Below are 654 nucleotides of genomic sequence, written 5' to 3'. Positions count from 1 at the left end.
GGAATGCAACGTCCACAAACCTAGCTATTAGCCAAAGAGAAAGGCTCCTCTTGCAGGAGCCTTAGTGAGCAAGGTCATGGAAGAAGGGTAGCCACAGCTGCAATTAGACTGTGGCATGCGGGTGCTCAGTCTTGGGCAACCATGCTTGCCTTCAGCACTTAATGCAAGTGTGTTCCATTCTGGTCATGGGAAGTGTGGGCAGCCACCCAGCTGTGCCTGAGCAGCTCAGGGACTTTGGGTCTTGCTCATCTACCTCTGTTATGTATTTTTGCAAGCCAGTACATGGAGTACCTGGGAGTAAAATTGCCTCTTTTGTACAGTGGTTGGTACAGTTTGTGCCTCATTGACAAGTGTGAAGTCCACCCACTCTTCTGGTAGACATTAATCAATGATCTTTGCTTGTTAAGTTAGACTCCTTATAGCTTCATAGCCTGGAGAACTCTTTATCCCTTGCCTGGCTTGGTACAGACTTAGGGTTTCCATGATGTGCTCTAATGCCTTTTGGTCCAAACACTGCATTTTTGTCTACCAAAATATAAATAAATAAATAAGTTGCCCATCAACTTGCAGTTTCCCAGAGTAGCTTGTTGCTCTGGTTTCTCCTTTAAATTACTCTCTGTTCTTGTTCACAGCTGATTCCCTCTTGTAGTTTCT

Source organism: Merops nubicus, unplaced genomic scaffold (assembly GCF_000691845.1).
Source record: "Merops nubicus isolate BGI_N331 unplaced genomic scaffold, ASM69184v1 scaffold684, whole genome shotgun sequence".
Classification (NCBI taxonomy): domain Eukaryota; kingdom Metazoa; phylum Chordata; class Aves; order Coraciiformes; family Meropidae; genus Merops; species Merops nubicus.
This window is presented reverse-complemented; position numbering follows the sequence as displayed.